Below are 25,474 nucleotides of genomic sequence, written 5' to 3'. Positions count from 1 at the left end.
GAACGCGGTGTTGCCTTAGAAACGAGCTGTTTCCAAGGCTCAGGCGTGCGTCGCTTGCTCAGGCGCACATTTCGTTGTCGCGCCGAACGCTGCGTTGCTCGACGCTCACCGCGTCCGATACGGGGCGCGTAGTCGCTGCGCCGTAGCCCATTGTCTTACACCCCTTGGCGGGTCGACGGGAACGCTGTCGCGTTCCACTCTTGAAGGCGAAGCTTAAGCGTCCTCCAATTTTTTTGGGATATCATTGGCCTTAGCGAGGTTAGAACTGGTGAGGTTTATACAGTACTGACTAACGGCCATGTCCTCTTCTATAGAGCTCTTCCAGATAAGAAGCATTACGGGGTAGGATTCCTAATCCATAAGGACATAGCGGGAAGCATTGACGAATTCTACAGCATTAATGATTGTAGCAGTAGTCGTAATAAAACTTAATAAGAGGTATAGATTAAAGGTAGTACAAGCCTACGCTCCAACATCCAATCACGATAACGTAGTAGATTAGTTTTATGACGATTTTGAATTAGCAATGAGAAAAGTACAAACTCAGTGTACTGTAGTAATGGGAACTTCAATGCATAAGTGTGGAAAAAGCAGGCTGGTGAACAAGCAATTCGCAACTACGGCGTCGATTATAGGAACACTAGAAGAAAGATTATGGTAGAATTCGCATTAAGGAATAAGCTGCGAATAATGAATACATTATTCAGGAAGTATAGCAACAGAAAGTGGACCTGGAAAAACCGTAAAGGTGTAGCAAGAAATAAAATTGGTTTCATAATTTCTGCCGTCCCCAGCATAGTGCAGGATGTAGAAGAGATAGGGAGGGTAAAGTGCAGTGATAATAGGTTAGTGAGGGCTAGGATTGACCTCAATTTCAAGAGAAAAATAGTAAAATTGGTCAAGAAGAAACAGGTCAACCTAGAGGCAGTAAGGGTAAAAGCAGACAAATTCAGGCTGGTACTTGCAAACAAATATGCTGCCTTAGAACGGAGAGATTAAGATGACATCGAGATAATGAATGAAACCGTAACTAGGCTGGCTTTCGAGGCAGTAATAGAAGTGGGATGCAAGGCATCAAGACAACCAGTAGGCAAGCTCTCGCAATGAACAAAGGACATAATAAATAAAGAAACGAGAAAGAATGAAAGTGTCTAACTCAAGAGGTAAGATAGAATTTGCGGAACTGTCAGAACTGATCAACAAGGCGAAAATAAGTGATATTCTAAATTATAACGTAAGAAAAACAGAAGCAGCCGTAAAAAATGGACGCAGCCTGAAATCAGGGAGAAGGAAACTTGGCCTAGGGCAAACCAAATGTATACACTGAAAGATAAGCAGGGTAATATCATCAGCAATCTCGAAGGTATAGTAAAAGCAGCGGAAGAAGTCTATATTGACCTGTACAGTACCCAGAGGACTCAGGATAACTCCACTCGAAACTGTAATGAACAGCATACAGAGACTCCTCCTATAACTAGCGATCAGGTCAGAAGGGCCTTGCAAGACATGAAACGGGGAAGAGCGGTAGGAGAAGATGGAATAACAGTCGCTTTAATCAAACATGAAGACAGTGCTTTGAAAACCGGCGGCACTGCATACGAAGTGTCCATCGACGGTAAGGGTCCCAGAAAACTGGAAGAATGCAATCATTACGCTAATCCACAAAAAGGGAGGCGTTAAATAATGGAAAAATAATAGACCCATTATCTTACTCCCAGTATAATATAAAATATTCACCAAGGTAATTTCCAATAGAAGAAAGCCAACACTGGACTTTAGCCAAACAAGGGAACAGGCTGGCTTCAGGAAGGGATCCTCTACAATGGGTCGCGTTCCTGTCATTAATCAGGTAATCGAGAAATCCGCAGAGTACAATCAGCCTCTCCATATGGCTTTCAGAGATTATGAAAAGGCATTTGATTCAGTAGAGATACCAGCAGTCATACATGCATTACGTAATCGAGGAGTAGAGACCGCATATGTAAATACCTTGGAAAATATCTACACAGATTCCATAGCTACCTTATACTACACAAAAAAAGTAGGAAGATACCTATAAAGAAAGGAGTCAGGCAAAAAGACACAATCTCTCCAATGCTATTCACTGCGTGCTTAGAAGTATTCAAGCTATTAAACTGGAAAGGCGTAGGAGTAAGGATCGACGGTGAATATCACAGCAACCTTCGGTTTGCCGATGACACGGTTCTATTCAGCAACAGTGCAGACGAAGAGATGGAAAGCGCACTCATGGATGAAATTGGAAATTTGCGGGCGCTAGTTGGAATGGGTTGGCGCAGGACAGCGGTGATTGGCCCATAGCTCGTGCGATTGTCTAGCATGGACTCCTGTCGTACGGCTCCCATTGTACAGCGGATATGTGGGTTGCATAGGCTACCCGCAGGTGTCCCACTTTACTTGTAGAATTGCATTTCTCTTCCCCCGCCCCCCGTTTTAAAGCGGGGATGCCAAATAAACGTCATCATCATCATGGTGGGCACCAGGGGCTGACACTTTTCATACCGGTTATGCTATAGAACACTAATGCCGATTCCAATGGCATAGGATAATCATGTGAAAGACAAAACTAAAGGTGAAGCTCTTTTGCACCAATTTTTATATGTGCCCTTCTTGCACCGTTTGCCAGTCAACGTATTAGCGCAGTGACAATTTGTTGTTTGGTCAAATGAATAAAGGAATGAAGGGCACGAAATTACTGCTGACTGCGCTGTAAAACGGCTGTAACTGTTTAGCAATGAATCAATAAACACATTAAGACACGTAGGCTGCGATTCTCACACGGCCTTTGGTGTCCCTCCCAGGTCAAGCTGGTTCCTGGAGCAGCGAGGTAAACAGCATCCGCAGCCTCACGCTCATGTCATGCCACAGGTGCCAGTTGCGAGCAATGCAGGTGACACAGTGCCTTGCCGGTGGCATGAACAGTCCGTTGAAGATGTCTCCGCGCAGCCGACCACACTAGCTGGGATGTCAGTTGGCGAAGATGTCCAGACGGGCGGAAACTTCTTGCTCTGCATGTCCAAGTGCAAAGATATGTAACGAACTATCGGATATAACAACTAATTGGATATAACGAAGTGATTAAAATTCTCAAATTTTTTCGGCGTTATCAACGTGTATGCTTATAACAAATATCACATAAATGTGTTATGTCGGGTGGTACATTATGACGAGGTTCGACTATATCATACGACCACATTATTTGTAGAAGTCGTCACAATACTGTAATACGACATTGTCAATCATAATTTTTGCCACACACATTGTCATTGTTTTCCTGCGGGGATTCTATTAAAACAATCCAAAACCATTAGAACTTATAATCAATTTCTTTGAATATGATAAAAGTCAAGGCTCACAAAAATATTAGTACGTATTCCATAGCATATACGCTCATATAAGCAAAATAAGTAAATTTTAGACTTTCTTAGTCATATTCAATACAATAAAACCTTTCAATAGCAAAGGCGGAGGAAAAAGCAGAATTAATTTGTCATATCCACTATTTGGTCATATCAATGATAGCATGTACTTGAGTATGAATCTACAAGAAATTTCAAAGCAAATTTTCCTTCGTTATAGCCGTTATTATTTCACTGTCACTTTGCTTTTTACAGCACACATGTATCATATATGTGTTCTTCTGCACTTGACCCTATGTTATCCTTAACAACAAAAAGCCTCCCTTACACTACCCTCCGATAAAGAGCATGTAATCTGCAAATAAATAAATAAATAAATATTTAAATAAATAAATAAATAAATAAATAAATAAATTGTAGTATAGTTGAGATGCTGTTGTCGGCGTTCCGTAAGTAGCGTTAGAAACCGAGGTCTGTAAATTTCGTCTTCCCGCTGTCTGTAGCAGCGACTGTCTTTCGAACAGCATGCAAGTTGCTGAAAAGCGAGTCAAACATGCGACAACTACGTATTTCTGCCTGAAGGAGTTGCCAGCCCTCTCATATATTTGTTGCTTTTTTTCTTTTTCGACTATTCCAGGGCGACCTGCTCGCCGAAAGTGGCGATGATGGCGAGGATGTCCCCATCGCGGACTTCGGACGAGACTCCCTAGAGTAGGAGCAACTTGGTGCGCGTTCCGCCCCACAGCCGCTGACCCAGGCTGTAGAGCTTGAGCCCTAACTTCAGGTCTCGAACCTGCGTCAGAGCAGCCACATTGTCATCATGACGACGTAGCCATTGGGACCATTGCCCGCAATTCTTGGCAAACGCGTACCTTGGCGTTTCTTGGCATTCTTGGAAAACGCGGCCCGCTGTCTTGCTGACTCCCCTGCGGACATGGAGGCCAGGCCATCTAGCACGATGGTGTCTGACGACCTGCCCTGCCAACCTGGTGGCCTGGTGTCCTGGTGCCCACCTTGTGGTCCTACTGACCAACTTGACGGTACGCCCAACATTTTTTTTGTCACCATCTAGTGACATGGTACCTCGCTTCCCGACCTGCTGAACTGGTGTCCAGCTATTCTATCTGCGCAATGTCTTGCTGCGCAGCCTGTAGACCTGGTGGTTAGCTGTTCTTCTCGCCTGCTAGGCTGCTGATCATAAGATCACGCGTGCGTGGAGGAATCACAGTTGGCAAAGGTTTTTTTCTACTACAATTTCATTGTCAAAAAGACAATTTGACAATTTGGGCGAGTTGTTTAACATACGAAAAATCAACATCTGTGTTCACTTCATTCTTTACGCGCTGTTTGATTTCTGCCATTACTTTGTATTTAAAGAATGTCTTCATTGCAATGCGGGCGATGTAGCTGCAATCGATATCGGGCGTTGATTTCGCGTTGGCTGTCATTTTGCCATTGACCGTGCATGTGGTTGCGCGAATGAGTGCTCACATCTTGTCATGAAAAGGTTTAGCCTTTAATGCGTTGACGTAACTCACGCCGTGTTTTTGAAGACACCATGAACTGGGTGCATCGATTCTCATTTATCTGTTATCTAGGACACATCCGTGGCTTTTTGTTTACACTACACGAGGACGTAGAGCCATGCCAAGTTCCTCTTCCTAGCAGACAACGTAAGCACCATCCATGCGTCAGTTTTGCGGCAATCGCGCAAAATACTTTCCGTTGCTGTAACTGCTTTCTTTTTTGTGCTCGTGAAGTTGGCGTATCTGTGATTAGACAAATGGACTACACCTGTTTTCTCAGTGCAGCACGTCCTTGAATAAGATGTTGCGCAGTGGGGCCGTGCCTGGTCCTATGGTGTGGCCTGCATCTAAGCTTGCAGTCCACAGCAGTGGATATTAAAGTTTTCTCTCTCTCTCTCTCGTTGTTTAAAGAAATAATCGGTTTGTTCCTTGTTCGAAAACACAGTTCAAAACTTGTTGATACATTATTATAGGAATATTTCAGGCAGGTTTAAATTTGCTGGGGTTTAACATTGTTTTTGATTGTTTCTCTCGTGGTAGCATCAGTGGAGAATAATGCTGACAGCACGCAGATGTTGTAATCGATTTGAAGCGAAGCTTTTTTTTAAATGACGATATGCAATTAGGGGCGATCTGCACAATTATTTTATTTCTTCCTATGGAACGCTATATCGATGCAATATTTACGCCCAGCCTTCTCCTTAAATTTTTAGAATATTGCGCTACACCGTTCAAAATCATTCCGGAATGCAAACGCAAATAAGGCGAATGCGCAGCATGAGACACCTGTGTATCGATGTGACGAGTACGAAGACGATGTGTGATGTTTACTTAAGGAAAATTCTGATGACAGTTGTGTTCACGTGCAAGCAGGACGAATTGATAATATGTATTCTTTACATATCCGTGGAAATTGCAATCTTTAGAAAGCGCAGTTAGGGAGCTTTGTAAAGACAGTCACCGAGGGCCATGTACTCTCTGCTGTGGCGTCTACAACCTTATGTCCCTGAGTATCTGAAGAGCGATGGTATAATACGGGAGCATAGGATTTCCTCGGCGTTGGCCAAGGAACTTAATAAAATTAAGAAACAATCGCGTTTGCCGTGCCCACGCTGCATTATTAGTGAGACCAGTGTATCTTCTATCATTGTTACTTCCCGTGTATGTTTTTGTCTTTCTTTGTGGGCGATCCTTAAAAGTTTTCTTTGTGTGTGACATGTACAATCTGTAATTTCACCGCTTCTGTTTGTGGCTTTGTAGAACTCCGTTTTCACTTCTACTTTTGCTTCATGCTTTAGAGGTTAAATGTGGACTAAGAATTTCATAATAATGACAGTGTCATTCGAAGGACAAGGTTACGACACAAAGACCTTGACATGAAGAAGTGATTATAACCATGTCAATGCTGGCATGACTACTTAACTGCTTTGGGAGGTTAGAGCTGGAACTCTAAACATGTTCGGCGCGTGCGTCGTCTTTGAAGTTGATGCAGCAGCGCGCTGTGCAATGCTCATGGTTGCAAACTTCTGAGCGAATAGCTTCTTGGGTTTTTTCGTCTGTTTTCGTCGTTGGTCGGTGGTCCCGCTCGGCAAGGAATTCTTCGTTTTTTCGTTCAATTGTCGTTCGTTGGCTCATTCGTTAGTTAATTCTCGGTGAAATCGTATATTCCTTCGTTCTTCCGCTCGTTCAGGCATTCGTTCGTTCGTTTTTGCTATTGGCTTACATTGAGAATCGTACAATTTTTTTGCGACAGCCCTTAAGTAGTCATGCCACCAATGTCATAGTTCACCATTAAACAGTCGTCGTATCGCTTTAGTTTTCAGTCTTGTGCTTGTCGGGCTGAGCATGTCGGTGTCGTCGTTATCCACCTGCCACTGTTGCCATGTTGTCATCGTTGTCGTATCTGACTGTCCTAGTTATTGTCCTGTCTTCATCGCAGGCCTGTAGGGCTACTTCGTCACAGCCAAGTCAGCTTCACCGCAGTCATCACCTTCACGGCCGTGTCGCCGTTTTACCACGGTCGTCTTCGCAACATCATCGTAGTGTTCGTGTCGTCGCTGGCAGCATTACGTCCTCGTCTTTTTTGTCGCTATTCAACGTGGTCTAGTTGTGGTACCATTGCCTTGTGATTGTATCTTTCCTTTGCATGCACACGCGCACACACACATTTACCTGACAAAAAAGGATGAAGTATGTCGTAAGACGGTGCGGAGCTAGTGATTAGGGTGCGAGATGGGTAGCCAGATAGGTAGCCTCCGGCAGAGTGGAGAATAGCGTAACATTAGCGTAAGCCACATAACCAATATAACAGGGGCAGCTTTGATGAGTACACGCCACTGGTTTCTCAATTCTTAAGATACCTGTATGATTTAATTCGAAGCTTTGCTCACCTGCCTTGCCATGCTTGGCGTGACCACTACTGCTTCTGGGTCGGCCATTATCTCGGTGGATGCATTTGTGGATGTATATGCGAGGGATATATGCACTCCGAATGCAAGTACCTGTGACTGCGCTTGTTATAACACTTGTACACTGATCGACGAAGTAGTGCCAGTAGGCGCACCTGTCTTGTGCGTAATAAAAAAAAACAATTCATGCGTATCATATGTGAAAATAAGTACCTCTGAAGCGCAGAGGCGTCCTAGGAATTAAAACGTTCATAGCCATCCTGCGTGTTCCACTGGGTGTGCGCCTATTCTTCGCCGATTCTGCAGAAGGGTTAAGCACCAGGGTTACGAAATCCTAAATGTTATCTAAACACATATCGTACTTCTCTGTGCATATACTTGTCATCGCCATTCATGCATCGCTAAACATAAGTTGCCTTTGCCCTCATAACATCGCTTATGAATTGTGTAGTTTACAAATACGAGAAATTGCAAATACAGAAAATGTATGACCTTTGTGGTGGATAAACGTCGTATGGATTTAGACGCTCCACACCATGAATATAAACATTTGTAGCTCTTAGTTGTATAGAACTTGAATGCACGCTTCATTTAAGGTTCCGAAATTCCAACGTATGCGTAGGGTTTGCATAAATTTGTTTTTATGTGGCCTACGTCAGACTTCTCTAATTGCTAATTTGGGCGAACTGAGACATTATAGGTTGTGCAACAGCGTGGCGATATGGGAGGCAAAACTGTTCTCCAGTCCATCCATTGACATATTGTGCTTCATTATTTGTCATATACCGTGTTCGTTCTTTCTAAGTCAATTATATATATGCTGCACCGTTTTGAACAACAGCATCAGCTGATGAGGTGTGCAGGCATTTAGCATTTTCTCTTCCCCTACGCTATTCCAGATAGCACGTTAATTTGGTAAATTTTTCACTCCATGTATTTACAATGTACTTGTACTTGCCTTTTTGCAAGTATAAAACTGCTGCTAAAGATATTTACGACTAATAAATGCAAGTACATGTAAGTAAATATAAAGAAACTGCATAAATGAACTAATAGAAGCGAAGTACGCAAGCATAGCTGGATCTTCTATCAACATAAGTAAAATATGCAAACACCATGCTATATGTCATCCATTCCGAGATATCATAACTCTTTACGCAGTAGCGCAACTAATGCAGCGCTCAAGCTCGATAAAAACCAACCGAAATATCTGTAATGTGGTGCCCTATCGGGGTCACTAAATTATAGCAAATGATATGTCCTTTCTTCTCGAGTGTGTATCGCTTAATTTTTTTGGTTATTGCTCCAACTTACCGCGTTTCTTTCGCTTGTTTACATGTTGCACTTCATTGCGTCTATGAGTGAATGTGACCCTAAAGAGTTAAGAAAAAAAAAGCTAACCTCACGAAAAAAAACTCATCATCATTATCACCAGCAGTTTCCCAGAACATCTACCAGCAATTTGCTATAATTTGCTATAGTTCCCTTGCCTTTCGGGAACTGATTTAACTTATGCCTGCCAAACTTGTATATTTAACAATTCACGTAATTGCCTACAGTCCTCGATAGCATTGTACTTGGAACCCATTGTGTAACTCGAATTAACCACCGGTTATCTGTACAACTTATTACGTGGCCAGCCAGCAGTATGTTTTCCTCTTAATGTCAACCAGAATAACGGTTAGCCCTAAAAATCCACTCGGCTGTCTTCCTGTCACTGAACGAGAGGTCGAACATTTTTCTTCTCAAGGTTCTTTTTTGATCCCAATATGTTAGCATCAGCAGAAAACAATGATGAACACAGTTTCAAGGTACCGGTAAGCTGCCGGTCATGATTTCGTAATTCGTGCCTTACGCATTCCAGCCTATTTTATTTTCCTGTAAATTGTCTTCCCATAGTCACGGCTGCCTTTGACTGAACTGGCCTTTTATATGCGTTTTTCCTCACCGATTGTTGAGACTGACTACCAATCGCGAATTGATATGCTGTTGCTAAGCAACGTAACAGTAACTTAGTCTTTTGCATATGAATATTCAATTTTACTCTTGCGTGTTGTCGACTCGGTCTTACCACAGAGGTCATACTTTGCTAGTAACACGAAATCTTATAAAAAAAGTTATACAGCCCAGTGATATAGAGGTGGTAATCTGAACCTAAATTCTGGTAGGGCTATGACGAATAATTGATCCTTCTAGCAAAACTCGTCTCAAGCACCGCATTCCTTACGGGGTACATATGTATAGATGCAGTCTATCGCATTCGGCAACCCGTCATCAGACATGACGTCGGCAAAACTGCACGCCGCGTTAAGCAAAGGTCCAATGAGCCTGAGCCAAATGTTAGAATATACTATTGGCGTCCAATTTTCAGGCTTACAGCAATCGGCGAAAGATAAAGGAAACTGAAATCTTGCATATTCATACGAGTAAATTCAGACGAGAAAGATGAGGTAAAAAAACGTACGACGGCTGGGTTTGTCATGCGTTAGCAGCGCATGGCATCGCTTCTGATGTCACGTGGGGAATTACGGTATTATAGAGTGGATGGCCAAGGCCTGCAATTGCGGTTCTTTAGTTTCGCTTCTCCCCTCTGATGAGACACATTATTTATCCTGGCATTTTTCAGAATGATTCATTTGTTGGAAGTTGGCGCTATGTTCGTGTGCTTCGCTTGCGTTTGCCTTTTCTCTTACAGTCCATCATGTACTGCCCATCAGCCTATTAAGGTCTTGCCATAAAACACCACGGCCCGTACCTTTGCATTTCAGCTGGCGTTGCTGAAATGCAAAGGTACGCTATGTAGGTAGATAACTATATCATTGAGGCGCGGACGGCCAGTGGTTCGGAAGCAACATTTGAGGCGATCACTTTTCGGGTGATCAATTTTGGAGGCGATCACGCCGTATCTGTGCCAGTATACGGCCGAAAGTGTTTCTGGCTCTTTGCCAAGCTCACTATCTGCTTGCGTATAGAACAGGTCGAGGTTTTGTGCCCTCATATCTTTCACCGCGCTTCTCATATACGTGTGCGTTGCCTTTTTTTACCATCGATACCGGGAACCAACGGCACGACATCGACGTGTTCGTGTCGTGCACGTATCTGTCGGGCCAAGACGGTGCCGGCCTTTCGTGCGTCATCACCTGGTCAAGCCAGTGAGGCAGCACGTGGGCCGACTGCACGAGTCAAGCGAGCTAGGTGAGCGCTTCGAATACGTGTTGCCTCGTAATCTTTCCGTTGCCTCCCGCACTAGCAAAGTAATCGCCTATAAAACGATTTTGCGCACACTCGAGTATATGCGAATGCTTGCAATCCTTAGCAATGGTGTGCGAGCAAGACGCTATGAAATTTGATTTCATTGTTTTTTTATAGAAACATAATGAAATGACAATTTATAACTATAGTGGCAACAATTAGTCTACCTGACAAATATCACAAGAGAAAAATGCAAATTGGCGAAAAGAAACTTGACCAATGAAGCAGCGCATCAAGAACACGGTGCGAAGAATACAGCAGATATGCGCTGTCTAGAAGTGCTAGTGTATCGGAAAATAACGTGAAATCATCTGCGTCGTTCACATCAAGTATGTGGCGCTGTTGTCCAATTAACTTTCTGTTATCAGCAAACGATCGCCTTCCTGTTTCATGCACACCGCACCGCACCGTGCGTCAATGGCAACATTTATCACGACTGAATCTCAGCAGTTAAATCAATTTTGTCTATGCACTTCGCTTTCCTGTCGTATGATATGTTGTATAATTGTTGTAAAAAACTTCGTAAGCTGTCGTAAATGTCATATAATTTTGCTAGTTAATTTGTTAGTTAAGGTTCGCTTTGAGAGTCATCGTAGAAACACGTTGTATATGTATTTCAACTCTTACGCAGGAACTGTTAGGATTAGTGGGCCTCTCGCTCAAATGCATTGCAGTGCGTATTTATTCTCTTGATTTTCCCCCGACTCCAACTGGCCAGGGTTGCTTCCTCAATACATATTGCATATAAGCAATGTCTTGCCATTTAATTAACCATGGAATGCCCGAACATATGTTCTCATCAAAGAAAATTAAACAAATTGCTCACATGTATTTTGACCATGGAGAGGGCAGGTGCGAACAAAAGCAACTGGAACACGGGACCTGGGGTCGAACTGCATCGCAGTGCCGTCTAGGAGACTCAAGGGAAAACAATAAATTCCATTACGCTCGCTCGCAGGGCGGCGATCATAGTCTGCCAATCGATAATGCCCTCTAGCAGCTTTGAAGCTGCGAGAGAGCATTGGAATGCGGTCGGTCGAAGCCCACGTGTTACAGTTACTTTTGTACGCACATGTACATTTGTACTAAAAAATTAGTTAAATGTTGTTTTGACAAAAGCTCAATTAGAATAGAATTATTTGTTTTTATACCATCCGGAGCTGAAAACTTGCTCCAGCATATTAAAAACGCTAGTGTAGGTTGAATTTCCCTTGCCTAATGTAAGTTATTGAGCTCTGGAACTATATATAAGCGTATCCAAAAGGATGCGTCGGGAATTTCAGCGTTAATGCTCATCTTATGTGGATGACAAATATAAGCAAGTTTTATTAGCACCGACGCGTACGAGCGCACACTTGTGTGGCCCGACAGACGCGATTGGCAGGACGGAATAACCGCGCGAATCACGTCAGGCGGATACAAAGCATTGCTCTTTGTTCACAGCTGATGTACCAGGGTGAACTATAGGTCATAAAAGGCGGCATTGCAGAAACATTGTAGAAGACAACCTTTCTCAATATCACCGAGCCAGCGATAACATCCACTGCAACGCCTGTGAAAGCCACATCTCGGAGGAGGTGCGTCTTTATTGTTCGAGCGTGACTCTTAAAACGCGGAAAAACAATGGTGATTCGAGAAATTTACTCGAAGAGCGGCTGAACTTCATGAGAGTTATCCGACCATTTTAGTGCCTAGTAAGGCTGGTGTAATTAGTGGGTGGTCTGGTACATGTATACCGACTCATACATTCATAGCCAGAGCAGCGCGCCAGGGCAAAACAAACACGGATCAAGCATTTCCGTTCGGGAAGAGCAACGGCGCAATCTTACACATATGCGTGGCCTCGCTTGAACCTAGTTGACAATATCGAACCCAGCAAGTGCCTCCAAGCGTCGCCCACGAATAGGAATCAGAACTGCCTGCTCACGCGTTCTGCACGGCAACGAGTTTGTCTGCAGTGTACTTTCAGCGCGAAACTGAACAAAGACGCCAGCAAGACGAAAAACACATAGGACAGGACTGTTAAAGTTATATTGTACTTGTATATCAGAGCGCATGTCTTCTTCGTTCACCCTGATAGGCAGGTAGTCATTGTAAATGTGAGCCATCCCCGTATATTCGGAGTGCAGTATCTCACGAAGAACATAGACGGCAGGCGGCGCTGTCCGTGATGTCTCGCTTGCAGCTGTGTTCCGCTTTCCTTAGCATAGCAACATTCATGACCACCTAAGAGGCGTTAACAATACGTGCGTAATTTAATTCGCTCTTGCGGCAAAAGTAGGACGTCTGGAGTAGGACATCTTCAGTTGTTTGCAGCTTTCGGGAACTCCATCTTTATATATCTCCATTATTAGATATATTTTATTTAATAATAATAATAATAATAATAATAATAATAATAATAATAATAATAATAATAATAATAATAATAATAATAATAATAATAATAATAATAATAATAATAATAATAATAATAATAATAATAATAATAATAATCGACGTGATGAGAACACCACGATTACGACAAAATGACGTTGGCATGACGACGCCACGATGACTATGTCGTCGCTTGCATGACTACTTAGTTGCATGACTGCTGACTGTTTACGGTTGAAAATCTTTAGCGAATAGCTTTTTTTGCGCCTTTCGCCCATTTTCGTGTGTGGTTGAGGGCCTGTGGTCGGACTGGGGAAGGAAAAGGCTAGTTCGTAGTTCGTTCGTTACTTCGTTCGTTGCTTCGTTCGTTACTTCATTTGTTCGTTCGTTCGTTCGTTACTTCGTTCGTTCGTTTCGTTTCGTTTCGTTTCGTTTCGTTCGTTCGCTCGCTCGCTCGCTCGTTCGTTCGCTCGCTCGTTCGCTCGTTCGCTCGTTCGTTCGTTCCTTCGCTAGCTTGCTCATTCGTCCAGTCATTAGTTGTTTGGTTCGTTCAGGCAATTAGTTCACATTGACGTTCACTGTCGATGATTTCTGTAAAACTTATTCCCGCCACAGCACTTACGGGAGTGTGCCACCGACGTCATAGTCGCCATCACATAGCCGTCACATCGCCATCGTTTTGAAATCTCGTGGTTGTCGGTGCTAGCATGTCGATGTCGTCGTCGTCTACTTGTCAATGTCGCTATGCCGTCGTCGTTAGTGTGTTGTCTTCGTCACACCACTGTGGTGGCTTTGTAATCAACGTCACGTTTGCGTCCCAGTCAAGCGTCGTCGCCCTTGTCCGTTGCTGCCGTGCCGTCGTTTTGCCACAGTCGTGTTCATGACTTCATCGCAAATTTCATGCTAACACTGCCATCATGACGCCCTCGTCATTCTTCGGCGCCTTCTTTATCCTTCCCATTGTGTCGTAGTCGTTGTTTTTGTCTTCTCACGCTGCGTTTCTCTCTCTCTCGATTTCACACAGGCGCACGCTTAGACACGCACACGCAATCATACATTAATTATTCGACCCACGCGAAGAGTTTAAATCATCTATAGGAACACGACGCTGGGCTTCAGCTTAGGGTGCGAGATAGGTAGGCATTCAAAGCCCGCACAATGGAAGATAAAGTATTCACCACGCAAACACCGTAAACAGTGCGGTAGGATCAGCTTCGATATGCGCAGTGCACAGGTTGCTCAATTGTTTAGACATGTGTATATCTTAAGCGAAGCTTTGTTTGCCTCCCGGATTCAGCGTGGCAGTAGCTGCTGCTGGGTCGATCGGCACCTCGGCGGATCTTTGTGAATATATGTATATGTGAACGTTACATGCGCGTCGCATGAAAATATGAGGCGCCATACTTGTGTGTCACACTTCTCTGTACATGCCTGTCATCGCCATTCTTGCATCGACAAGGATCATAAGTTGCCTTTGTCCTCGTGACATCGCTGCGTATACGTCTGACAATGCGCACAGGCCTGATTTAGTGTTTGAATTTCTGCATAGCTTACGAATGGTCCATTCCGCAGATAAAAAGAATTTGACGAGGTTAAAGTTGACCTTTTTGGAAGATAAAAATGCATTGCATGGGACTAAACGCTCCACAGGATGAAAGAAAACAAAATTCTAGGCAGCGCCATAAGTTGTATAGCGTTCGGTTGCATGCTTAGCTTAAGCTTCACTTCACATAACACTTCATTTGAGCCTAGTTGGTACATAATTCTGAACTAAACGTTAGAGCGCAAACACCTAAGACGATCCACAAAAAGAAAGACACAACACACACTGGCGCCAGTGTGGATCGTGTCTTGCGCTGTCGATCGGTGTTTGCGCTCTAACATTTAGTTCACTGCACATAAATTCCAACGTATGCTTAGAATTTGCAAGATCTCGTTTTCATGTGCCATGCATCAGACATTTCGAAGTACTTATTCGGGGCAAGTGAGACATTGCAGGTTGTACAATAGCGTGACAAAATGGGAAAAAAAAAATTCTACTCCAGTCCATCCATTGATATGTTGCACTACATTATTTTTATGTACTTTTCATACTGTTCGTTCTTTATAAGTCAATCATATATATGGTGCATCGTTTTGAGCAAGATCATCAGTTGATAGGCAGCGCAAGCATATAGTCTTGCTCTTCACCTTGCTACACTATAAACCACGTTATCGTACTCAATTTTTGACTCCTTGTACTTACAATTTACTTGTACTTACCTTCTCGCAAGTATAAACTGCTGATAAAAAATTACTATTTCGGCTTCTTGATAATATAATAAAGACATACTCATAGTGCGTGAGTGGAATGATAGAGCCTAGACGCGCAACCATAGCACGAAATTCTAACAAATAAATTTAAACGTAGGCTAAATATTTATCCATCCCGAGATACCATAACATTTCATGCGCAGGCACAACTAATGTCACACTCACGCAGGAGAAAAACCAACCGGCACACTTGTAATGCGATACCCCATCGGTGTCTTGAAAGGAAAATAGATGATATTTTCCTTCTTGAGCATTTGAGCAAAAAGAGAACAAGGTGAAAGCGAGAGCCAACGTTTCGACAAGTGGACTTGCCCTTTTCAAGGTGACATATGCTTTCCTCGGTGTGGTATGGCATAAATAGGTATGCTTCTCTTAAAGGAGGGAGGGGATAAAGCGGGTGGGTGCGGCAACGAGCGTGTTTTAACGCTCGTTGTGTTTTAACTGATGTTTTTTAACGAATGTGTTTTAACGGCGAGGGTGTAGAATCGAGAATAACGGAATGCCCTGCACAAGGCCGGTGACATGGCCGCCTGTCAGTCAAATTTCAACAGCCACGTGTCAGTCGGCATGTCAACGGCGTGCACAGCACCCATTTATCACTGCCTCACTGGTGGTCGTGAGCTATCCTGTCTGTGAAAGAGATAGTAGGAGGAGCGGCAGAAACTGGTGCTCGTGAAAAAACATCGTCACCATTTTCATCATCAGCCTACTTTATGAGCGCTGCAGGTCGAAGGACTCTCCCTGCTATCTCCAGTTACCCCTGTCCTGCACCAAACAATTCTAACTAACACCCTACGAATTTACTAATTTCATCGCACCACCTAGTCTTCTGCCGTCTTCTACTGCGCTTCCCTTCTCTTGGTACCCTTTCTGTAACCCTAATGGTCCAGCGGTCATCTAACCTGCGCATTACATCACCTGCCCAGCGCCATTTCTTTCACTTACTGTCAATTAGAATATCGGCTATACCCGTTTGCTCTCGCATCCAAACCACTTCCTTTCTGTCTCAAGGTTATGGCTAGCATTCTTCGTTCCATCGCTCTTTACGCGGTCCTTAACATGTTCTCAAGCTTCTTTGTCAGACTCCAAGTCTCTGTCCCATATGTCAGCACCGGTATGATGCACTGACTGTACACCTTCCTTTTCAATGATAATGGTAAGCTTCCAGTCAGGAGCTGACAATGTATGCCGTATGCGATCCAACCCATTTTTATTCTTCTGTGAACTTCCTTCTCATGATCAGGGTTCCCTGTGATTGATTGACCTAGGTAAACGTACTCCTTCACAGACTTCAGAGGCTGACTGGCGATCCTGAACTCTTGTTCCCTGGCCCGGCTATTCATCATTATATTTGTCTTTTGCATATTATTCTTCAACCCCACTCTTACACTCTCTCTGTGAAGGTCCTCAATAATTTGTTGTAACTCGTCTGCAGTGTTGCTGAACAGAGCAATGTCATCAGCAAACCGAAGGTTGCTGAGATATTAGCCTTACTCCTAAGGCTTCCCATTTTAAAAGCTTGAATATTTCTTCCAAGCACGCAGTGAATAGCATTGAAGAGATTGTCTCCTTGTCTGACCACTTTCTTTATAGGTATCTTCCTCCTTTTTTCGTGGATAATTAAGTTAGCTGGGGAATCTCTGCAGATAATTTCCATAATATAGAGATAAGCGGTCTGTACTTTTTGATTGCGTAATGCCTCTATGACTGCTGGTAGCTCTACTCTATCAAATGCCTTTGCGTAATATATGAAAGCCATATATGGAGGCTGATTGTCCTGTGCGGATTTCTCTATTACCTGATTGATGACATGGATGTCATTCATTGTAGAGCATCCCTTCCTGCAACCTGCCTGTTCCCTTGGTTGACTGAAGTCCAGTGTTGCCTTTATTCTATTGGAGATTATCTTAGTGAATATATTATATAATACTGGGAGTAAGCTTAATAGGCCTATAATTTTTCAATTCTTTAACACATCCCTTTTCGTGGATTAGTATAATGTTTGCATTCTTCCAGTTTTCTGGGACCTTTGCAGTCGATAGACAGTTCGTATAGAAAGCCGCCTGTTTTGCAAGCATTATGTCTCCTCCAGCTTTGATTAAATCGACTGTTATTCCATCTTCTCCTGCCGCTCTTCCCCGTTTCATGTCTTGGAAGGCCATTCTGGCCTCATCGCTAGTTATAGGAGGAGTGTCTGTATCTTGTTCATTACTGTTTCGAATGGAGTTCTCCTGAGTCCTCCGCTGCTTTTACTATACTTTCGAGATTGCAGATGATATTACCCTGCTTATCTTTCAGTGCATAGATCTCGGTTTGGCCTATGCCAAAATTCCTTCTCACTGATTTCAGGCAGCGTCCATTTCTGACGGCTTCTTCAGTCTTTCTCCCGTTATGATTTCGAATATCACTTATTTTCGCCTTCTTGATCAGTTTTGACAGCTCCGCGAATCCTAACTTCTCTTGAGTTGGACACTTGGATTCTTTGTCTTTTCTTATTAGGTCCTTTGTTACTTGGGAGAGCTTGCCTAGTGGTTGCCTTTGTGCCTTGCCTCGCACTTCAATTTCTTCCTCTGAAGCCAGCCTAGTTACGGTTTCATTCATTATTTCTATGTCGTCTTCATCTCTCTGTTCTAAAGCTGAATATTTGTTTGCAAGTACCAGACTGATTTTGTCTGCTTTTACCCTTACTGCCTCTAGGTTGATCTGTTTCTTCTTGACCAATTTTACTCTTTCTCTCCAAATTGAGGCGAATCCTAGCCCTCACTAACTTATGATCACTTAACTTTACTCTACCTATCACTTCTGAATTCTGCACTATGCTGGGATCGGCAGAAAGTATGAAATTAATTTCATTTCTTGTTTCACCATTACGGCTTTTCCAGGTCCACTTTCTGTTGCTATGCTTCTTGAAAAAGGTTTTCATTATTCTCAGCTGAATCATTTCTGCGAATTCTACCAGCATCTTTCCTCTGGCGTTCCTAGAATCGATGACATAGTTGCCAATTACTTGTTACCAGCCTGCTTTTCCCCCATTTTTGCATTGAGGTCGCCCATTACTACAGTATACTGAGTTCGCACTTTTCTCATCGCTAATTCTAGATCTTCATAAAATTGAAGTTAACATTGCTTGTAGACGCATCGGTTATGTTTGAGTGAAGCTTGTGCTATATCTGGTACTGAGAAACAAGGATATGCAAAGAAAGGACACTTCATTTTTGTTCAACAATTTCTTTGCATTTATTTTGCCTAGTGATTTGCATGGTGTAGCCTTTGCTCTGACGCCTTTGATTGGCCCAATATCAACTCTCAAACACAATACTGACATTTGCATCCTGCGGTAATATAAAGTAACAAGCCTAGTGCTTTTTTTGTTCTTTTGGTCCATAATTGGCTGGCATGGCATTAAGCCTTTGTTACTAGCAGTATTGACCACTTGCTAAGAAAAAATGGTCTTCCCTCTAAGCTGCGAAGGTGGTTGGACAACGAAGCTTAAACGACAACCATGACGAGTACCCATCGCGATGTAGGTTGAAATTGTTCACTTGGCAACATTGATATGACATCACCTAATTATTAGCCTAAGATGTTTCGACGGCCTGCCACTTGGCTCGCGTGGCAACTTCGTGCACCTACAAAGTGTGGACAAGAAAGAAGAGAAATTCGCCGCGCCTAGTATGAACGTTGCTCTCCGGTAGTCCTCACTTACGTTGCCTTCCCATAACACTTTCACAACACAAATTAGTTGCTAGGCGGGTTCTTTTACGTACGAAAGTATAGTAACGTCACTCACTGCTTCGTACGCTACAGTCAAGTTACCGTCGCCGCGGCAGCTTTCTCAACAGTAATCATTACCGGGCAACACAATTGAAGCGCTACGTGCTTCGCATTGCATGTAGGCAAAGGAGCGCCTTATCAACTATGTGGTTCCGGTGTTTGTTTTGAGTGTGTTATTTATGGTAGCGTATGCTGTTCTATGTGTTGTATCTGATTCCAAAAAATGTACGCGCAGTTCGCCTCGCCTTGCTGAGTGCTCGTAGCCTCTGCCTTACGGCGGTATGAGTCATTACCTTTGAGGATATGAGCCATAGATAATTTTCTGTCGACGTTACGCCACGAAAAACTCCCAGGATCTTAGCCATAGACAACTTCGGTGTAAAATATTAAATTGTGAAGCTTTATTTTTCGTGACCACTATCTTATTATAAGGCACACTGTAGTGGGAGACTTTGGGTTAATTTTGCCCACCTGTGCTTCTCTAGCGTGGACATAAACCTAAGTACGCGTGTTTCTCATTTCACCTCTGTCGAAATATGGTCACTGCCACGGGTATCTAACACACAACCTCGAGCTCAAAACGCAATGCCGTAGCCACTAGCAGTACAACTGAGCGACTTTCTACAACGGGTGATGCCGATCATAAATAAAATTATATATGTACTCGAAGGAAAAGAAACATTACATAATATAGCTTCTGGTGTCCTCCCTTGTTTCTTTCTCTTTGCACAGACAGGCACTGACCTCTACTTTCCAATACAACGTTGCGCCCTTCTTTTGTCGTCTGTTCCTTAGCGCCTACACCTCCGTGCATCTGCGAGCCATCTTCTGGAATGTAAGGGAGGGGCTCGACCAGGAGCATGTCTTGGATTGGCTCGGCTTTCACTATGCATTCCTCGGTCTTTGTCTCTGGTCACATCTACTTGGCGTCATCACAGATGGTAAGAAGACAGTATCCGTGTCACCTATCCTGATGCTATGTCACATGTGTGGCATTATCAGGAAACATTCCTTCGGGTTATAACTTCAGGTTATAACTCAGCCTCCGTTTAGTACAATGTTCAGTAGCATGCTGAACATGGCAGCAGATTTATACCATTACTGATGTTTTTGACTTCAAAGTATAGAGTTATATGTAACTGAACACCCTGTTTGGTTACACAGGATTATCTATTTCTCTATAAGCTGACCTAAAGGTGTCCTGTGGTACATATCTCAAGCTAACCCCATCGGCTAGATCACTTGAACAGATGGACAATACTTGCAATACAAATTACAAAGTGATATTAACTCTGTAACAAACCCCTACTTGTTAACTTTGTAATTAGTGAATTTAGCTTGGTAATATTAGTATTGTATTTAGTGAGTTAGTGGACATTAGTGCACATGATTAAAGTGAGAAATCGAAGCTGAAGAGGAACAAAGCAATATTTGAGCAAATATTTATTTCTTAGTAATATGCGGTGAAATGCATTGGCGCTCCAGTTCGCACGGTAAACAATGCAGAAAATGGAGTGCATACAAGTTTCAAGAAGATAATCAATGCATTTAACCGCAGATATTTCTTAATTCTAGTGCGAACCTCAGGGGTTATTGTGAAAGTAACGTTACTTCATTACATGCACTGACTGCATTCTACAAGTAGAACATGTACTCTATCATAATTTAGTCATGGCATTTCGTTAAGTAATACCACCCTACAATTTGTTCTGCAAGTAGTGTGTAGCTCTTTAAGTAAAATAGCCAATGTGACAGAATTGTAATATCTACCAGGTCAGATCTTTAATAAACATGTTTTCATTAAAACGGATAGCTGGCATACTACAGTGCTATATGTGGCTCTCAGAGAGTGGTATCATGCTGGAAAATAAAACAAATTTTCTATTGTAACAAGTGCATTTACAGTGCTTTCCCACCAATCTGACACAAGTTGTGAAAATTGACTCGCGTGCCGATCAGCTACAGCTACAGTGGCTCAGACCGCAGATATCATACCAGTTTGTCACACCAAACTGTCATACCAAACTGTCATATCAGTTTGGCGAGGTGTTCCGTGTCACAAAATATCAAATAAAGTCTGTGCAATACCATTGTATACATCATATCAAAGTTCAGCTATCAGTTTTTTTTATCAACTTCGACACTATTCAGTTGTCAAAAGCGGCAAAATCTGGTTCCTCGAGCGATGTAGCCTGCTACATTGAGTAATTTCACTCGCATGCCTAATTGACTGCGGTGATGAACTTTGCCGTACTGTTCCTCGAATATGACATTTGATCGCACAGTTGACGATTTAAAGCACTAGAAAGATAGTCGAAATATTTTCGTACTTAGGATGAAAGACAATTCAATTTGAAGAAAAATATAACGTACAGCGCAAAGGACCAGGACAGCGATAGACGACATACACAGCGCTGTGTATGTCGTCTATCGCTGTCCTGGTCCTTTGCGCTGTACGTTATTTTTGATCATGAATTACCAACTAGCCCAAGCAACCACCCTAGTTCAATTTGAAGACTGAATCAATAGGACAATATTCAAAACTACAATTCGAAATTTTCTAATATTGGCATAACCTGTAGCTCGCGCTTGCGATTTACTCCATGATGCCAAATGGGCTGCTGAGTCAAAGTCCAGAAGCTATGTAGCACGTATCTTACCTTGGTGCCTGTCACGGAGACCTCAATCTGCAACAAACACGTCAACTGCTTCATTCAGCAAGACAGACAAGTCGTGCTGCTGGCTTTCTCGGCAAAAGGCCTGCAAACTAGTTCATTTTAATCAACACTGAATTAAAGCTCCCTGGAAAAAGAATAGACTAATCCACTTTGTCTTCTGGCCACAGACTCCGTCAATTCTGATCCACACCACATATATACTGCATTCTGACAGTTGTGGCAGTCCCAGTGCTGTGCGTGCTTCTCACTGAATTCTTAATGATGTTGACTGCTCTTGCCTGCATTTAGATGAACGCTTCACTAAAATCCCCTATGCAACACCGTGTTTGTCCTTTTATTTGCCTCGTTGTTCTTCAACACTGGGACTCAATGTGTAGCCTAACTGCAGCCTCCCAGTAGCCGGTGACATTTTATGGCCGTTTCCTCGACTATAATAATTAAAGAGTCAAGTGTGCATGCATACAAATTGAGTTAATAATATTATATATGTCCTTGTTGCCACTATTTTTTAAGCTCTAAGCTCGCATCCTTTCAAAAGCCATGGCCATTTCTTGGTGTACTACAGCAAAAGCCCTTTAAGACAAACCCGGTTCAGTTATATTGAGCCACCATTTAGATTGTTTGGCACATACTCTAGGGGAAAAAGGCGTACTTAACGTGACCGTCTAGCTTGTTTAAGCTAACCTTTTTTAGACACCACTGATGCCTGCTGTTAAAGTGTCATTGCTACATGAATGCCGTTTCTGTGGACAGCCAGATTTGTCCTCCACCATAAGAATATTCGCCGACGACTGCATAATTTATCGCCCAATTAAAAATTCAGATGACCATCTCGTTCTTTAGCAAGACCTTCAACAAATTAATAGCTGGTGCAGTAAATGGCTAATGACTTTAAATACGTCAAAATTGCTAATTAATGTCGTTTACCCGGAAGTCGGCAACCTCACCGTATCCCTACCATATTAATAATTACACTGTTACAACGGCTACACAATGTAAGTATGTTTCTATTCACATCGAATCTTTCTTGGACATCCATTTCAGCTAACGCCTTCCAATCGTTGGGGTACTTGCGCGGCAACTTAAGAAATGATCCTTCAAATGTTCACAAGCTAGCCTACCTAACTCTCATTCGTCCCAAGCTCGAGTATGCATCTCCCATTTGGTCCTCTCACCAGAAATACCTAATTGAAACGCTAGAACGGATCCAGAACAGAGCAAGCCGCTTCATCATAAACGATTACAGCTACCATTCTAGTGTAACACAAATAAAAGTTAAGCTTTCATTACGATCCTTAAGCACTCGCCGAGATATTGCCCTTTTATCACTGTTCCACAAATTCCGTCACCCCACTCGAACACCCGCATGCTTGAAACGACCCTACTCCATGTCACATAGGCTTCATAATCATTTCAGCTATGCCCGCCTTTACGGTTCTACAAATGCATTCCATTACTCTGCTTCCTCGTGCTATCAGAATATGGAATTCGCTCCCAGACAGCATTGCGTGTCGGTCCAACTACAATTCATTCCGTGATGCCTTGACTGAATACATGATTAAAGAAATGTGAAGTTTTACGTTTGTCGCACAATGCTTTCTTGTACTTGCACTAACTTTTACAGCTTATTGTCGCATTATTACCGTTATCTCGCTATGTTTACTGTTCCATTGGAGTATCGCGTTAGTAACTTTTCTGTCTTTTATTTAATCATTAATACTGTTTAACACTCTGGACTTGTTAATTACACGACTTCACTGATAACGATCAGTGTGATTTATTCCTCCTTATTATTATGTTTACTTTTTTTCCCTAGTGAATCGTGAACTAAATATAATTCATTTTCATCTCGGTTGCAGTTGCGGTTGTAGTTTGTAAACTGATGTGGTGTAGAGATGTATATATTCTATGTACTTTCTATGTACTGCCCCCCTTACTCAATGCCTCACTTTGAGGCCTGTAAGGTATTTTTAAATAAAATAAATAATGCTGCATTGATACCATAGCTGGTGCCATAGAAATATTCTTGGAGAAGGTCCTCAAGGTGCATTTGCAGACCGATAATTATGTCGAGGAGACTGCCCATAAGGTGCAAGAAGCAGCGGTCTCCACACACAATATAACTGATAAAGGCCTGAATACTTGGGCGCGTTTTCGTTTCAACAACAAGAGGGCATGAATAATTTCTGAGCAAGATAGGCGAAATCGCTTTTGTGACAATGCACAAAGTAGTGCAGGGCTAGCAAGCAAGAATAATTCAATTGCTCAAGTAACAGTGCACATTATTTTGCACGTTACAAAGTGTTCTTTCACGTATGCATTTCGTGTTTATTGTTGTTTCATTGATTTTGTGCTATGAATATTTAGGTGCACCAGAAATTGATTTCGAGTTTTGCGAATCACTCATTCTGTTTACACAAACATTGGTAATATATAGACGGATTCTCAGGTTCCTTTTGAGTTTATCTTATTGGGTATCTACTGTAGTTTGTGCCTCCTTTGTAATTAGTTCTTAACCTTATCACTTAACAAGCAACTTCCACAGTCTCTCTACAGATGAAGCGTATGGCATTTGACACTGATTCTCAAACTGTGGTACTGCAAGTCCTCAGATATCCTATTATACACCGACGGCCACTGCGATCACGACAGCGCACAACTTTCCGCGTAAACTATGACATCCCCACAAACTCTGTCACTTTAACCAACATTATGCCATAGTTCCCTAGATTATTACCTTAGTTCTAGCTCACCTGCCCACAATTAACTCTGAAAATATATTCACTTCGCAGTTCACGTACCGCCTTTACGGTAGTGCACATGTTTGCCACCGATTCCATGACTGGTCTGCCTGAGCGTTAAGAGACGCGCAACGTTGGCCCCGACGTGGACTACGCGCTGGTCGGCCTGCTGACCACGCGGACTGTCGCCAAGACATCGGCATGGACCTTCCCGACGTGGCAGCAAGCGACCACTTTTCTGGGCGTGGTGGCGCTGGTGTTCTGCCTGGGCGGCGGCTACGAGGTCCCACGGTCACCTCGTGGCTACAGTGGGTGTGGCCTCCGCACGGGACACTCGAGCAGCTCGCCATGGTCAAGTTCGCCGGTGGGGCGAAGCTCGTGTACGACTGCGCCGGGGTCAGGTGATCTTACGGCGGAACGGCATCCAGGTGAGCGGACATGCTCGTACGCCGCGCTTGAAAAGACAAGAAAGCAACTGCTAAGAGCTAAAACTTGATCATCCAGTCACCTGAACTTTGTGTTCTGCGATGCATTGAAACTGACGCACATCGAGAGATAGTGGAAATGTGCGACAAGCCCCTCACGCTCACTCCTGTAGACCTTTAACAAAAAAAAAAAGAGTTCCAGCATTCCAACAGAAAAAATATGACCCGATGATTATGCACTTGCATTATCTCATTTCATTCGTTCATATTGACCACTGTACAGTTTGCACCACCTTTAAACGAAATGCCTGGTTAATATTCATATTCAACAAATAATATCAGCTGAGTTACGTAATGGAGACCGACAAACTATTTCTTAAATCTACCTCGACTTAATGTATTCCATTAGGGCCCCTTCTACTTCTTTTCCTAGAACGCAGCTCCAAATCGACTGGGGAAAATGGATGTCTGCGCCATCCATTGACAGAAGCGATCGATGCCGCTTCACGAACGCCTCACGGCGATTGTCGAGTAGCGTAGCGTCTTCTTGGGCCGAATGGCGGCGCTGTACTGAACTGGTTGGAGTGGCGGATTTGTTTCTCGA

The 25,474-nt window shown here is 43.1% G+C and overlaps 1 long non-coding RNA gene across 1 annotated transcript in view; it reads left to right on the top strand.

Annotated features, from left to right (window-relative positions):
* Positions 1–24,869, top strand: part of LOC142559826 (uncharacterized) — a 234,727-nt gene extending 209,858 nt beyond the window's left edge. The window contains exons 3-4 of the long non-coding RNA XR_012823255.1: positions 19,822–19,967; positions 24,497–24,869. This is a non-coding gene — a long non-coding RNA (uncharacterized LOC142559826). The remainder of the gene's footprint in view (positions 1–19,821; positions 19,968–24,496) is intronic.
* The last annotated feature ends 605 nt before the right edge of the window (positions 24,870–25,474 follow it).

The sequence above is a fragment of the Dermacentor variabilis genome, chromosome 10, assembly GCF_050947875.1.
Source record: "Dermacentor variabilis isolate Ectoservices chromosome 10, ASM5094787v1, whole genome shotgun sequence".
NCBI lineage: Eukaryota > Metazoa > Arthropoda > Arachnida > Ixodida > Ixodidae > Dermacentor > Dermacentor variabilis.
This window is presented reverse-complemented; position numbering and strand designations above follow the sequence as displayed.